This window comes from Rhinoderma darwinii, chromosome 4 (genome assembly GCF_050947455.1).
Source record: "Rhinoderma darwinii isolate aRhiDar2 chromosome 4, aRhiDar2.hap1, whole genome shotgun sequence".
Classification (NCBI taxonomy): Eukaryota; Metazoa; Chordata; class Amphibia; order Anura; family Rhinodermatidae; genus Rhinoderma; species Rhinoderma darwinii.
The window spans coordinates 263,950,441-263,965,736 of NC_134690.1; positions in this window are offsets into that span (position 1 = coordinate 263,950,441).

Below are 15,296 nucleotides of genomic sequence, written 5' to 3' on the forward strand. Positions count from 1 at the left end.
GAACATATTGAGCAAATTTTGCCAGTAACTTAAAGTGCAATGTGTCACGAGAAAACAATCTCAGAATCGCTTGGATAGATGAAAGAATTCCGTAGTTATTACCACATAAAGTGAAACATGTCAGATTTAAAAATGAGGCTCTGTCAGGAAGGTCAAAAGTGGCTAAAGAGGGAAGGGGTTAAAAAAAACTCATATTTAGCTTCAGCTGCTTCATGTAAAGTATTTTTTTCCTCAGTTCCAGTGGTTAGAGCCTTACATATGTGGTAAAGTCAGTTAACCCAAGATTTAAAGGATGGGGTGCCTAGAGATGACATTTTGGAGTCACTACATCTCATTAAAAATGCGTCTGAATTGACATTTTCTGAGTTAAGTAATCTTGTTTAATTTGATCATGGAAAAAATGGTAGTGGTACGTTCTAACACATATGGCAAATTTTTAGATAATTGGGTACTATGGGCAGATTACAAAGCTTCTAGAACATTTCCCCCTTAGTGTTATAAACACTGGGAGCCATTGATAATCTGTTGCACCGGGCACTAGGGTAGGGTAGGGTATGGTAATAATAATGTCCTTATATGATTTAACTGGGGTGTAAATACTAAAGACATTTGATATACTCTTGATATCCATTTCCATAGTATATCACAGCCAAAAATGATTCTTGATTTCAGATTTTTGAGAAGTTTATGTTTGTTTGTCTGTCTTCCTTTATCATTTTCATGTAATGCCTTCACTATATCCTGTGTACTATTGCACAAAATATACACTACCGTTCAAAAGTTTAGGGTCACTTAGAAATTTCCTTATTTTTGAAAGAAAAGCACAGTTTTTTTCAATGAAGATAACATTAAATTAATCCGAAATACACTCTATACATTGTTAATGTGCTAAATGACTATTCTAGCTGCAAAGGTCTGGTTTTTAATGCAATATCTACATAGGTGTATAGAGGCCCATTTCCAGCAACCATCACTCCAGTGTTCTAATGGTACATTGTGTTTGCTAACTGTGTTAGAAGGCTAATGGATGATTAGAAAACACTTGAAACCCCTTGTGCAATTATGTTAGCACCGCTGTAAACAGTTTTGCTGTTTAGAGGAGCTATAAAACTGACCTTCCTTTGAGCTAGTTGAGAATCTGGAGCATTACATTTGTGGGTTCGATTAAACTCTCAAAATGGCTAGAAAAAGAGAGCTTTCATGTGAAACTCGACAGTCTATTCTTGTTCTTAGAAATTAAGGCTATTCCATGCGAGAAATTGCCAAGAAACGGAAAATTTCCTACAACGGTGTGTACTACTCCCTTCAGAGGACAGCACACACAGGCTCTAACCAGAGTAGAAAGAGAAGTGGGAGGCCCCGCTGCACAACTGAGCAACAAGACAAGTACATTAGAGTCTCTAGTTTGAGAAATAGACGCCTCACAGGTCCTCAACTGGCAGCTACATTAAATAGTACCCGCAAAACGCCAGTGTCAACGTCTACAGTGAAGAGGCGACTCCGGGATGCTAGCCTTCAGGGCAGAGTGGCAAAGAAAAAGCCATATCTGAGACTGGCTAATAAAAGGAAAAGATTAATATGGGCAAAAGCACACAGACATTGGACAGAGGAGGATTGGAAAAAAGTGTTATGGACAGACTAATCGAAGTTTGAGGTGTTTGGATCACACAGAAGAACATTTGTGAGACGCAGAACAACAGAAAAGATGCTGGAAGAGTGCCTGACGCCATCTGTCAAGCATGGTGGAGGTAATGTGATGGTCTGGGGTTGCTTTGGTGCTGGTAAAGTGAGAAATTTGTACAAGGTAAAAGGGATTTTGAATAAGGAACGCTATCACTCCATTTTGCAATGCCATGCCATACCCTGTGGACAGCGCTTGATTGGAGCCAATTTCATCCTACAACAGGACAATGACCCAAAGCACACCTCCAAATTATGCAAGAACTATTTAGGGAAGAAGCAGGCAGCTGGTATTCTATCTGTAATGGAGTGGCCAGCGCAGTCACCAGATATCAACCCCATAGAGCTGTTGTGGGAGCAGCTTGACCGTATGGTACGCAAGAAGTGCCCATCAAGCCAATACAACTTGTGGGAGGGCCTTCTAGAAGCATGGGGTGAAATTTCTCCCGATTACCTCAGCAAATTAACAACTAGAATGCCAAAGGTCTGCAATGCTGTAATTGCTGCAAATGGAGCATTCTTTGACGAAAGCAAAGTTTGAATGAGAAAATTATTATTTAAAATAAAAATCATTATTTCTAACCTTGTCAATGTCTTGACTATATTTTCTAGTCATTTTGCAACTCATTTGATAAATATAAGTGTGAGTTTTCATGGAAAACACAAAATTGTCTGGGGGACCCCAAACTTTTGAACAGTAGTGTATGCCTGTAATATATTGTATGACAATGTCAGGACTAGTGTGCTGATGTGATAGTCCACATTTGATTAAGCATATGTTATGTTTTGAAAAATAATAATATTAATAAAAAAAAAAAAAATGCATCTGAATTTCTTTGTGATGCTTCACTTGATATTATTAAAAATTTATCTAAAGCAATGTCTGCCACTAATTCAGCCAGGAGGGCCCTATGGCTAAAACTCTGGAACGGGGATATTCCTGCCAAGACAAATTTTTGTAATTTACCTGGAAGATATTTTAAAAACTCTTGCGGATGGGAAAGGTCACTCCTTTCCTCAAATGAAAAGACCTAATCCTAGTTTTAGGTCCTTTCGTTTTCAAAGAAGGAGGTCCCCAATATTCAGAAAGAATTCTAGATTCCAGAAAAAGCAGTGGCGTTTCAGGCCTAGCCAAGACATCCCGGGTAACTTCAAAAAGAAGCAGAACCCAAAACCCAATGATTTATGGCGCCAGAGCTGTAAAAGCGCAGATGGGAGGAAGACTACATCTTTTTTCGTCCATTTGGTGAAAGACCTCCTCAGACGAGTGAGTAACCTCCACAATCCAAAGGGGGTACTCACTAGTATTCAAACACGGACAAATTTTTCATCAATCTCTCAACTTCAGTATTGATGAATCTTGTTCAAGAGTTTATAGACAAAGCAGCCTTGGAATTAGTCCCATCCAAACAAAAAGGGAAAGGAGTATATTCCAGAATTTTTCTTGTCCCAAAACCAGAAAAAAAATGGTGCCTAATTATAGATCTTACATATCTAAACAAATTCTTGACAAAAAAGAAATTCAAGATGGAAACTATTCGATCTGTCCTTGCCATTCTTCAAAAAGACAGCTTTATGGCATACATAGATCTAACAGATGCATGTTCCCATCTTACAAAGCCACCGGAAATATCTCAGGATAGCCATCCAGGACAAGTCACAAACTCTTCACTCCAAATTCAAGTGTCTTCCATTCGGCATCACCTCAGCACCTTGGGTGTTCACCAAAATTGTGGTAGTTCTCACTGCAGCTCTTCGTCTCCAAGGGGTAACAGTAATTCCATACCTAGACGACTAGCTGATTGTCTTCCCTCCAAAGACGATCAAATTTTCCATCTTTGAGTGACTCTGAGAGCTCTGAAAGATCATGGGTTCCTTATAAATCAGGAGAAATCTCAACTCACTTCGGTCCATGAGATAAAGTTCTTAGGGTTCCTGATCAACTCTCAATTTATGTCCCTAAGATTATCTCTAGAAGGAGAAGGAGAATTGTGACACAAGTGAATCACTTCATCTCAGACTGCAGAGTCTCTATTGGGTCATCCATGAGGGTAGTGGGGCTGTTAACATCATCCATAGACACAGTTCCCTGAGCCAGAGCCCACATATGATGCTTACAATCGGACATACTGACCCTATGGAACAAAAACCTGAAAAGTCTAGACAAACTCATCTCTCTCCCCACTCACACCCTGAGAGATCTACAATGGTGGCTAAATCCCCTCAGACTTTCCTCAGGCAGAACTCTGACTCATCATCCTCAGGTGACTCTCACAACGGATACATCCTCTTCGGACTGGGGTGCTCATGTAGAAAATCATTGGATCCAACAATTATGGTCACCTCAGGAGAAATCTCTTTCATCCAACCTAACAGAATTGAAAGCTGTCAAGCTAGCACTTCATTATTTTCACTCTGTCCTTCATAATCGCAATGTCCTGGTCCAGATCGACAACATGGCATCAGTCTACTATATAAACAAACAGGGCGGCATGAGGAGTAATCAACTTTACAAAGAGTGCAGAGATATAAAGACATGGTCCGAATCCAATCTTCTGAATAATTTGGCAGTTCATATCCGGGGTTCTCTCAACCACCAAGCAGACTGGCTAAGTCGGAACACTCTACATCCAGGAGAATGGAGCCTGAATCCAGAGATATTGAGACAGATCACCCTGAGGATGGCAGTACCAGATCTAGACGTGATGGCATCATGGGAAAACACGAAAACCCCAAAATTTTGTTCTTTTTCCCCAATAGGTCTCTTAGTATCTATAGACGGGCTGTCGATCAGTTGGTCCAACAAATTGATCTATGACTTCCCTCCTTTTCCTCTAATTCGGAAAGTCCTCAGGAAAATCTTAGACGAGAAAACAGAAGCCATCGCAGTGATACCCTTCTTGCCACGCCGGGCTTAGATTTCTCTCGCATTATAACTGTCACGCAGGGTTCGTGGACCCACTAGGCTGTACTGCCTTGGCTTTATGGCAGCTAGCCAACAGTACGCAGGTCACAGTCTATAGTTCGTATAGGGTAACTGTGGCAGTTCGGACAGTAGCAAGGCAGGCTTGGCTGGGACTAGGCAGCAGGTAGACGTCAGGCGTGGAGAAGCAGGACAGGCATGGCATACAACACAGCAAGACTACTGCACAGCACGGCACTTGACCAGGATAGCACGGGATACAGCATACAGGATACAGAATACAGGAAACACAGGGATCTGGAAAACACTGGGAGACCATTTTCTTAGTCAAACTAGGATACGACAAACAATGCTCAGGAATCAAAGCAAGGGGCTGCGCCCCTCTTATAGTACAGGGCACTCATGGGCTGATTAAACATTAAAGTCCGGTGCGCACACTGCCCCTTTAAGAGTGGGCACGAGCGTGCATGCGCACCCTACCGGACCCGCCTGAGGTGAGTGGAAGCGAGCGCTGGCGTCTCCTGAGGAGGAGGCTGGGACCAGCGCTTGCAGACCCATGGCTGCGGCTGCCAGGAGGAGAGTGAACCTAACAGCCCGCAGCCACGGATATGACAGTATCCCCCCTCTTACGGCCCTCTTCATGGGGCCAGAGCGAGAGAGAAACTTCTTCAGAAGGATAGGAGCATTGAGGTTCTCCTATGGCTCCCAGGGGACCTCTCTTCAGGACCAAACCCGCTCCAATCCACCAAATAAAAAGCCTTTCCTCTCACTCTCTCGGTGTCAAAGATCTCCTTAACCTCGAAAGTGTATGAAGGGCCCCTGGAGGCAACCACAGGGCTAGGAGTTTTGGTAAAGCGGTTCAGAAAGACTGGTTTCAGGAGAGAAACATGGAAGGAGTTTGGGATCCTGAGAGTAGGAGGCAGCCGAAGCTTGTAGGCGACAGGTTTGATCTGCAGCAGGATCTCGAAGGGTCCGAGGAACCTGGGAGCAAATTTGTACGATGGCACCCTCAGTTGAATATTCCTGGAGGACGGCTAGATCTTCGTGCCAGGAAGAAACTGAGGAGGTTCTACTCTCCTTGTGTCCGCCTTCCGTTTCATGCAGTTGACCGCCAGCAGGATGGAGGATCGAGTCTGTTGCCAGATCTGCAGAAAGTCCCTAAAAGCAGTGTCAGCAGCTGGTACCTCGGACGTATCAGGCACCGGGAGAGGAATATGTGTTGTCCATAGACAATGAAGAATGGTGTCTTCTGTGTGGACTCGCTAGTGTGATTATTGTAAGAGAATTCAGCCCATGGGGAGCAACTGCACTCAGTCATCATTGCTGCTTGGAGATTAAGTGGCGTAAGTAGTTTTCCAAGATCTGATTGAACCTCTCGACTTGACCATTGGACTGAGGATGGTAGGTCGAGGTAAAGTCCAACTTTACATCTAGGAGTCCGCAGAGGGCTCTCCAGAACTTCAAGGTGAACTGAACCCCCCGATCAGACACAATATGCTGCGGCAAGCCGTGCAGGCAGAAGTTGTGTTGGATGAACAGCTTGGCCAGTTGAGGAGCAGAAGGAAGACCGGTCAGAGGAACGAATTGGGCCATCTTCGAAAATCGATCCACCACCACCCAGACAGTACTGCATCCAGCAGAGATAGGCAGGTCAGTGATAAAGTACATAGCTATATGCTGGAGCAGTCCAGCAGGTCTGGAGTGAGCGACCTTTTTAGCTGCACACACTGAGCAGGAAGAAACAAAGTCCATAATGTCCTTGGGCAGCGTGGGCCACCAAAAATGACGGGCAATCAGATCCCGGGTCTTACGTTTCCCCACGTGACCTGCGAGACTAGAGTGTCCCAGCGGAGGATTATCCCTCGGTCAGCCAGACGCACAAAAGTCCTGCCTGGAGGTATGTCCCCATCTTGCAGGGGATTGACAGAGACAATGCAAGACTGATCAATAATGTTCTGTGCAATTTCCATGGTGTCTTCTGTCTCGAAAGACCTGGACAAGGCATCGGCCCTCACATTTTTGTCGGCCGGGCGATAACGGAGCTCACACAATCCCTATAGTATATACGTAGACACTACCATATTAAGACTGAAATAACACAATAGCACACCATAGGTACCATACAAAAATACTTTTATTATATTTTAATCGGATATTTAAGAGCAATGGCCATCAAGACCTAAAATAACACACAATTTTAAAACCACATTTTGGTGGTGGGAGGGACTACAATACACAGAACAGCATATCACACCAATAATATAACAAGGAAGTACTAGTGTTGTAAATATATCTCATAGACTGTCACCTACTATACAAATAAACATAGTTTCAAGAGACAAAGGGTATATCAGGACACTGCAGTAATGTTAGTGTTTGTGTATGTGGCTGTACATAGCGATATAGCTATATCGCTAGTGCAGTGTAAATGAATGGAGAGAAGTGTATGACGCTGATTGGTCAGCGTAATACACTCCTCTGTACAACGCCCACTTGGTCTAAAGTAAAAACACGCCCACTTGGGCATTAAGAAACTCATTCGCATAAAGCTAAAAATCGCTCATAAAGTGGTTTAAAATAGATTGTTTTTCAAAATAAAAAGCATTACTGTCACCTACATTATAGCGCCGATCTCCTTATGTAGGAGATAGGGCACTTATAATGTGTTGACAGAGCCTCTTTAAGTCTGGAATTGACTGACGTATCTCTGCGGTCCCCTGTTTCTCCGTTAACTGCTGCTATTGACTGGTCCTCAACTAATCTTACCTCACAATTTTTCTGATAATAAAAGGCTGTTTGTTTAGTTTTTGTTTTCTACTATACTGTATATACTGATATGTGAAGTAATATATCGATATGTTTTTTGTTAAAAACTGACCTTGTACAGTTGGTACAGATATACTATGTGCTGATTATAACATTGTTTTATACTTCTTCATTTTGTACCGCTGTTTGTTATGAGGTTTTAAAGGGTTATTCCAAAATTGAGTCAAATTATTTTTTTTATACATTCTAAGCTGAAATTAAATAAAAAAACATTTGTTGTTAAAATGTTTAAAAAAATTAAGTTCCGAACTACTTTTTTTTACACTTGATAACTCAGCTAATGCTGGTTATCTTTTATAAAAAAAGGGGCGTGAGCGGCTTGATGTCAATCAAGCCACTCTGCAGTGTGCGCACTCCCGAAGTTGCTAGATACTGTAGTTCTAGCAACATCGGGAGAATGTTCGTCTCAACCAGGCATGGTAAGCCTGGTTGTGACGAACACACCGTGAATTTCAACAGCACGCAACCCTTCTCTGAAACACTTTTCACCCCATTGCGGCAAGCCACTTCTCCCCCACTAGCTAAGCTGGCCCCCCATGTAATATGTTTAGTCGCCACACCGCTCCTGCATCAGCACCCGGCGAACCACACAAAAGATTTTTTTTTAAAACTCACCGAAGACGTTCCTACGAAGATCTAGATGGTCCCGTCACTTTCCATCTTACTGCTACTTGGTGCCGCTAGAATTCACAGTAACAATGCGTTGTGGCGCAGATGACATAATCATGTCACGCTCACGTGATTACGTCATCTGCGCCAACCGCTTTGTTATTGTGAATGGACCAACAAATCACTTGTCAAGCAATAATTGTCAAACTAATGTGTTCCACATTACTACAATTTGAGATATGTAAATTCACATCAAGTAGTTCAAGTAATTCCATTTTTCCATTTTTAATGGTGCAGGGCTTGAAGTATAGAGCAGGCTCATGCACTCCATACACTGCGGGTGTCAGCTGACACTTTTCACTAACTGCCAGGAACAGAGAGCACTCTGTTCCTGGCTGTTTAACCACTTAAATGCCATTGTCAATACTGAACACGGCATCGTTAGAAAGAGGGGGCTCTCTGACAGCCCATCGCCCCCCTTTCGACACTATCGCGGCGTGACGATGGTTGTAATGGCAGCCCAGGGGCCTAATGAAGGCCCCCAGGTCTGCCATCTTTCTGCCTCATTGTTTCAAATCCTCTAAGTGGACTAATGAAAAGTGTAGAAATATAAAGTTTTCAGTAGTGTATCAAAAATTTTTTATTAGGGCATGGCCACACGTGGCGGATTTCCTCCGCAACTGTCCGCATCAATGCCGCACCTAATCCGGGTTGCGGATTACGGCTGCGGATCTGCCCAAAATGTGCAGAAAATTGATGCGGACTAGCTGCTGCGGACTGCGGTAAAAGTGCTTCCCTTCTCTCTATCAGTGCAGGATAGAGAGAAGGGACAGCACTTTCCCTAGTGAAAGTAAACGAATTTCATACTTACCGGCCGTTGTCTTGGTGACGCGTCCCTCTTTCGGCATCCAGCCCGACCTCCCTGGATGACGCGCCAGTCCATGTGACCGCTGCAGCCTGTGCTTGGCCTGTGATTGGCTGCAGCCGTCACTTAGACTGAAAAATCATCCTGGGAGGCCGGACTGGAGACAGAAGCAGGGAGTTCTCGGTAAGTATGAACTTCTATTTTTTTACAGGTAGCTGTATATTGGGATCGGTAGTCACTGTCCCGGGTGCAGAAACAGTTACTGCCGATCGCTTAACTCTTTCAGCACCCTGGACAGTGACTATTTACAGACATCTCCTAGCAACGCTCCCGTAATTCCGGGAGCCCCATTGACTTCCTCAGTCTGGCTGTAGACCTAGAAATACATAGGTCCAGCCAGAATGAAGAAATGTCAAGTTAAAAAAGCAAGACGCATCCGCAGCACACATAACATGTGCATGACAGCTGCGGACTTCATTGCGGAAATTAGAATCTCCATTGAAGTCAATGGAGAAATTCCGCCATGAGTCCGCCACTGCTCCGCAACAGACAGAGCATGCTGCGGACACCAAATTCCGCTCCGCAGCCTATGCTCCGCAGCGGAATTTTACGCATCGTCTAAACGAACACTGCTAAATTAAAGTGGAAGTCAATGGAGAAACGGCTCCGCTGCGGATTAACGCTGCGGAGTGTCCGCAGCGGAATTTAAGTGAAATTCCGCCACGTGTGAACCCAGCCTTAAAATTAAAAAAAAAAACTTTCCCATTTTTTTCCTAAAGTAATGTAAAAAAAATAAGTTAACAGAACTGGTATAGCCAGGATTGTAAAAGTCAGAACTATTACAATATAACGTTATTTAACCTGCTTGGTGAACGGCATAAAAAATAATTAAAAAATCGCCCAAATTGCTGTTTTTGGTCACCTTAGCTCCCTATAAAAATGTAATAAAAAGTTGCATGTACCCCAAAATGGTACCAATAAACACTACAGCTCACCCGCAAAAAATAAGCATTCCCACCGCTCAATTGACGAAAAAATAAAAACGTTTTTGCTCTCAGAATGTGGCAACACAAAACTTTTTTTTAAACGAATCGATTTTATTTTATAAAAGTGGTAAAATATTAAAAAAATATCCATTTGGTATCACGGTAATCATATCAACCCATAGAGTAAAGTGATCATGTGGTTTTTACACAATGAACGCAAAAAACAAAACCCCCCAAAAAAAGGCACAATCGCGGTACATTAAATGGTTAAAATGTACAACTTGTCCTGCAAAAAACAAGCCCTCAAACGGCTGTTGACAAAAAAAAATTGTTATGTCTTTTGGAAGGTGGGGAGTGAAAAGTGAGAAAAAAAATGGCTTGGACTTTAAGGGGTTGAGTGGTAAAGAGGGCTTTGCGCTACCTCAGGCACAAGGGCCGCGATATGACTGTTACCTCTGCAATCCTGTAACTACGGCATATATATTTTAGTTTACTTGTACTGATTCTGAGTTACACGATGTAAAGTATTGAAGTCTCAAGCCCTATTAGCATTTCTCCTATTGCTACTGAAAATTTTGGACAGACCCGTACAGGTTTGTTAAGCCCCTCTAAATGCAATGTTGTCTGTTGCTCTACGTTATGTGAGAGATTGATTTTCCTACATCAGATTACTGTGTTCTACCAGTGGTAAAGACTACACTTTCCAGAATGTAAATCACCTGAAGGAACATTGTGCAGATATTGAGCCAGTAAGGAAGATTTTAGATGTAAATCCTGAAGAATTGTGAATGCAGCTGTGAATATAATATGTATGTAAACTGTAAAATGGTGTTCAAAGAGGAATATATGCTTTGAAGTAATTTTATAATCAAATATCATAACAAGCAGTATAAATGTCACGAGAGAGACTTTAGAAACACCATCAATGGGGACAATAGAGATTCTGTACTTTGAGTACTGCTTTGAGGCAGCCGCACAAAGAGAAGGTGCAGCAGCTTGACTGTTTCTCTGCGGCCAGATTAAAAAAACAAAGTACACTTCCAAAAAGGGATACAAGTATAAGGAAACATTATTTGACGAATACTGCAAAAGAATGCACAAAAAAGTATTTAGTAGAATAGAGTTAGCAGAGTTAGAGTTTTTCAGGGTGAAAATGAATATATAGTGCACCCATTTATGTATACCCTTACATTTGGATTTACTTCGATTTAAGAAAAAAAAATGTATACCTGGTGTTTTGTTATTTAGAAAAGTTCTGCAGCCCATGTTGTAAAAAAAAAGGGAACCAAAAAGAAATCTGCCAGACGTATGCCAAAAGGAGACACATTGGTCATAGATCTGGCCTATAGAGGTCTATGGATATTGTACAGTATATGTCTGGATTGCTATTTGTTCCAGTCATATACTGCCAACTGTAAAAACGTGGTTTTAATTGAGCCTGAATCATACATGGTCATCTCTCGCCTGCCTCCATCTCTTTTTGGTGGGTTCCACACTAATCAGACATTTATGGCATATCACAAAAATTTCTGTTGTCATAATGCCTTTTTAAGAAAACAACAGGAGGGTTAGACAGGAGGTCCAAGATCTTGTTTTTCCCCTTCTCATTAACCTCACTTTTTGGCATTGCTGTGCTTGTAGAGAGGGGATTTATAGCACATAGCAAAAGAGGATGAGGCTAGTATGTGCTTGGACCCCTTTTCTTATTGGTCCAATAGCAGGTGCATGACCATATGGAACGTGCGCCCTTGTATAAATCTTACATAAAAGCAATAAAACAAAATGATTAACCCCTTAGTATTGCGGTATATCATGCAAGTAAACCGTATTGCCTACTATTATGCAGTATTGCAGTATATTGTGATCTAACGATCACTGGTTCAAATCCCTTAGGGAGACTGATAAAAAAAAAAGGTAAATACAGTTGAATAGAGCTTTTTTAATATATAAAAACATTAAAAGTTAAAACAAACTCTTTTCCCAATTCCCCAAAAGCAAAGTGAAAAAAAATTAACATATCTGGTATCCGCGTCCGTAATAGTTTAACTATTACAATATAACATTATTTATCCCACACGGTGAAAAAAATTAAGCCACCATAATTGCTGTTTTTGGTCACCTCATCCCTCACGAGAAATTTCATAAAAAGTGTTTAAAAAGTCTCCAATTGCAACTACAGCTCACCCCGTAAAACATTATCTCTTATTCCGCTCAATCGACGGAAAAATAAAAAAAGATATATCTCTCAGGATATAGGGACACAAAACACATTTTATTTTTAACAATTCAATTATTCCTTGAAAAAGTAGTAAAACATAAAAAAAACGATATAAACTTGGTATTGCCATAATTTTTTGGACCTGCACAATAAAGTTAACATGTCGTTCTCGTCGCACAGTATAAACCAACCAAAAAAATAATGGATTAATCACGGTTTGTTTTTGCATTCCACCTCACAAATTATTTTTTTCCAGTTTCCCAGTGCATTATATGGTACAATAAATAGTGCCATGAAAAACTACAATTTGTCCCGCAAAAATCAAGCCCTCAAACGGCTATATCAATGGGAATATAAAAAAAGGTTATGGCTTTTGGAAGGTGGGGAGGAAAAAGCGAAAATGAAAATCCGAAAAAATGGCTGCGGAGGGAAGGAGTTAAATTGCTTATGTTATTTTGTATAGTACAAGACATAGCTCTATAAATAATACATTATCTTCATGCAACTGAAAATAGCATTTTTACAACAAGTCCTGTTTGACACTTGTGGTGTACCTCTTGCCATCACGGTACATGAATAGAGAAGACTATTGAGGTGGTTATCAATGTTGCTCCTTGGCCTTTTTCACACTGTGAGACAAGCATTCAGATTGAATCTCGAAAGGCATCAGGCAAGCTCTTTAGTTAATGAGAGTTGTTTTAGTCTGGCGTATCCTGCTGGGTTTTCTATCTATTCATTCAGATGTTCTGTTGTCGAGTGCCATTTGCTCAGAAAGAAAGGAAAAGAATATGAAGACAGAACTCCTCAATAAAGTATACCTCATGCTGCTTACATGAACCAAATGAATATAGTCCATCTCCCCAAGTACAAATCATTACAAGCTGTTACTTTTGCCGTTGGGATTTCTTTGAAGTGTTATTGGCCAATTATGCGCAACCTTCCCTCATTTTAACTATTTATGTATTCTGTATTTTTAGAAAATACAATACCACTGCTAAAATCCACATTTATATTCGGAATTTGAATTACATATTGAGCTACACAATAATTTAGATTGATATGTACAGACGATCATAGTACAAAGGTAAACTATTATATATGGTAGTATATATGTGTATATGTGGTACTGTTATATATGGTATTGAAATATAGTTAAGACATTACTAATGCTAAAAATATGACTGTTGCTGTTTTAAATGAATGATTCACTTAAGATTACTATATAAATACAGGGGTTTTTTACCTTGGGTTTCTGTATACAGTGCATTGGCACCCCTTAAGTACAATTGTGGGATGAAAAAAAGGCAAAATGAAAGAGGTGTGATGTAAAAGATGTTTTCTGTGCTCTGAGACAATTCGGACACGTTCAGACGTGGTGGATTTTCTGCGGACGAGCCGTAGTGGAAATTCCCAGGAGTATTTTCTATGGTTTCTATCGCTTTATAGTTTACTTAGTTTAGATGTTGCAGAACACAATGGTGCAGAATAAAGCTTGCAGTGCATAATTTATATTGTGCAACAAGCTCATTCTGTTGTGGAGAAGCATTGGATATTCACTGCAGATTTCAACTTTTGCAATGCAAAGGCTGAAACCTGCGGCAAGTCAGCTGCGAAATTTGCCACGTCTGGATGAATCCTCAAATATGCAAATTTTGCAGCAAAATTATTGCTTAATTGCTGCAAATTTGTGGCAAGATTCGCAAGAAAAATGTCCATGTCTGAACATGTCCTAAGATGTCTCCACCCTTCTGCTCCCGTTCCCTTCTCTTCTTAAACTGTTTCACTAAAGCTGCAGTTGCATCCCCCTCCTCGTCTCCTCTCCCATTCAAGTATTTACTGTTTCATACTAGACAGTTGTTTTTGGGAGACAGAATTTTTCGAACAGGCAATAAATGGACAATTCCCGGCTGCTAGGAGTTGAGGAAGATGCATTTTTCCACTTATGAGATTTATTACAACTTTAAATACATTAATGAGTACTACTAATTAACACAAAAAAGTTATAATGATAAGTAATATTTAAATAATACACACCAAATACCAGGGTATTTTATAGCTTAGTAGAAAGATGACTTAATGGTGGAGGGCTTAAGAGATCACAGACAGAATATCCAATTTCAGTTACAAATAAAACAGCAATTTTTAAAACGGACAAATAGAAAACAGTGGGCAACGGAACCCAGAAATTTAATGGTTAATATAAATGACAAGCAGCACCAGCAGTCTTACGGCTAATCTTCACTTTTTTTCACAAATCCCAGACAAACAGCATATGGACATGTTAAAATATTCAAACTCACACCGGCTTCTTAATTATAGCATAGATTGTACGGTGAATGACTGGAGAGAGAGTATTATGGATGGATCATAAATAATTCCAGAATTTGTCGCAGAAATTCTCAGCACCGTCAATGTAGTCAGCTATGCAATGTGGTCCTGGGTTTCACTATTTTCAGTGTACTATACAATCTAGAAACAAGTACCACGGCACCAGTCACTAGACTTAGGTTTCTTTAGTCGAATAAGCTCTTTATTCCAAAATGATTCAAAAATAACATATATAATGAAGGCACCATTTCGGCCAAACAGTAGCCTTTCTCAAGCTCATATGAACCCTTCACCACCAAACATACTAGTCCTTCTCAATGAATTAGAATATCATCAAAAAGTTTATTTCAATAATTCAATTCAAAAAAGTGAAACTCATATATTTTATAGATTCAGTCCACACAAAGTGATCTATTTCCCGCATATTTTTTCTGTTAATGTTGATGAGTATAGCTAACAGTTAATGAACACCCAAAATGTAGTATGTCAGAAAATTAGAATATTATATAAGCCCGATTTCAAAAATGATTTTTAATATGGAAATGTTGGCCTACTGAAAAGTATGTACAGTATATGCACTCAATACTTGGTCGGGGCCCCTTTTGCATGAATTACTGCATCAATGCGGCGTGGCATGGAGGCGATCAGCCTGTGGCACTGCTGAGGTGTTATGAATGTGGCATGGCATAGAGGCGATCAGCCTGTGGCACTGCTGAGGCGTTATGGAAGCCCAGGTTGCTTTGATAGCGGCCTTCAGCTCATCTGCATTGTTGGGTCTGGTGTCTCATCTTCCTCTTGACACTACCCCATAGATTCTCTATGGGGTTTAGATCAGGCGAGTTTGCTGAAAAATCAAGCGCA